The sequence below is a fragment of the Candoia aspera genome, chromosome 12 (assembly GCF_035149785.1).
Source record: "Candoia aspera isolate rCanAsp1 chromosome 12, rCanAsp1.hap2, whole genome shotgun sequence".
NCBI classification, from domain to species: Eukaryota; Metazoa; Chordata; class Lepidosauria; order Squamata; family Boidae; genus Candoia; species Candoia aspera.
In genome coordinates this window covers 13,826,340-13,828,792 of record NC_086164.1, presented here as the reverse complement: position 1 = coordinate 13,828,792, position 2,453 = coordinate 13,826,340, and positions in this window count along the sequence as shown.

Genomic DNA, 2,453 nt, shown 5'->3' with positions numbered 1-2,453 from the left:
TTTCACCACTAAAAGCAAAGATCCTGCTGTGTGAAATATGAAGCTCTGGTCTTTCTTTTGGTTTAAGCAAAGGTATTCTTCCATTCCATGTTGCTTTCCTGTTTATTCTGAATTTTATTTTTACTGAGTGATTTTCCCAAGGGTTCTGTCCTGTGGACCTGGGCGTTTTTGTATTTCTTACATTTCTGTTCTGTGTTTTTGTCCAAAATGCCTCAGCTGTTGGCTATAATTCAGTTAATACATTAAGTAAAATCTCTGTGACTCAGCATAGATGAAGGACTTGCAAAGCTAGAGGAAGAATGAAGGCTGTTTCCCACAATGCACAGGGATGACCAAAATATTGACCTGAGTGAGGTGATGTACTTAGGGGAGATCTTGATGCAGAAGCCCTGCTTGGTCATCAAGCTTAGGGAGGTGGTTTCTGTCAGCTGTCTAACTCACCTAGTGCACCTCTTGGGTCAGTAGGTATAATGGTATGTGGGAATGACTTTGGGAGACAGAAGGGAGAGCTGCAGACAGGTCAACCAGCAGGTAAAAGATGTCTCAGCCCACGGAAGGAGGGAAGGCATGGGAAACATTTCCGAAGGGACCCTCCCTAGTTTTCTGGAGAGTAAAAGGAAAGGAGGGGAGAAGTACTTTCAGTCTTGCAAGATTCTGTTAATGCAACCTTACTTTACAATAAAGATAGAGCTAGTCCTCCTGGTTGTGCTTCTTGCCTGGACTATATCACAGGGCTATCAGTAAGAAGATAAAGTGGGGAAACCTTTGCAGATCCTCTCTGCCTATGCTTTAAGGAAAGGAATTATTATTATTGTTGTTATTTTAATCCATACAATCATGTCCAATTCTCAGAGACTGCCTGGACAAGTCCCTGCAGTTTTCTTGGCAAGGTTTTTCAGAAGTGGTTGGCCATTGCCTCCTTCCTAGGGCTGAGAGAAAGTGACTGGCCCAAGGTCACCAGCTGGCTCTTTTGTGCCTAAGGCGGGACTAGAACTCCCGGTCTCCCAGTTTCTAGCCTGGTGCCTTCACCACTATACCAAACTGGCTCTCATTATTAGTGTTAGACGAACGTTTTAAATGCCAGCTTGAAACGGTAGATCAGCACCACGCTGTCACCTAAGGAACAAGCCTTAAAATGAATCTCAGGAGCTGCTTAATGGTGTACTGAGTTGATCATTTACCACTCGGCCTCTTGTGTTGGTGACCTTTTACAAGGGGGGGGCTGACTCTTAAAGTTCACGTGGAAAGTTCTCATTGAGCTGCAGCCTAACTAAAGGCCTTGCGGAGATCTGAACTCTCAGATGCTAACCTTTGCTCTGGGAAACCAGCATAAAGGACTTTTTGCAGAATTACATTCTTACTGGGTTCACGCATGGTACTGAGCCAATGAATGTATCGTGGGGGTTGTGGTGGGGGCTGAATCTCTCATGGGTGGTTTGGAGAGGCTGTTGCAGTGTCACAGCTTTAAAATGTAACACTATTTAGGCAAAGCCTGTCATTAAAAATCTGTTTTTAGCCGGGCTGAGGTGATGGTGTAGGCAGTTTGTTTTGGTGCTGAGGTTATTCCTGAAATTTCACTCTACAAAAAGGGAGGCAGGGAGGAAGAAGAGTTTTCCATTCTTTTCCTCTTTCTTAAATATCAAAGATATCAGAAACTACCTCTGCCATAGAGATGTTAGTTTTCACCCTTTAGTCTTTAACCCCTACTGAAATATTTTGATTGCTATTGTAATTGTAGCTGCTGCATTCATCTTCTCTTCCTGCTGCCCCTTCCTTGTGTCTCTTCTTCTTCTTTTCCTTTTCTCCTTCATAATTACATTTTGGACTATAAACTTCTGGGGCAGGTATCTTTCCGTATGCTACTTTAAAGAACTGTTTCTCCTTTGAGCAACACCCATAATAAACGAATCCAGTTGAAAATGGCTGTTTCAGTGGAGATTTCCAGCAAGTCAGTAAATTACCAGCAGGTCCACCTTGAGTTCATGCGGCAGGCTGGCTGGGGAATTCTGGGAGTCGAAGTTCACACATCTTAAAGTTGCCGAGTTTGAAAAACACTGGCTTAGAGTGAAGGATGATCCACCTATTGGGTTGTAAGATTGCAGTTCTTCCTTTGAGGTTTTCCCCAGAAAAGATATAGCCTTAGTATCCAATAGATCTACTTGCTGGGGGTAATTCCCACTACCCCTTATTACAAGCAATAGCATAGGTGAGCAATTTTAGGCCCTATACTTAATGATCTTATAGGAATACCTATAGACAGCCATGGGAAAAAGCACTTTTTTGATGGTGAGACACACACACACACACAGACACACACGGAAGAAAAGATGCTGTGGAAACTGCCGGTCCTATTAGAGCATCACATGTCCCTTTAGTCAGGTGGCTCAAGGGCATCCATAGGAGATAGTTAAAAAAGTCAAAATGGTGATCAAAGCCCCACTCTTTTTTTGTGT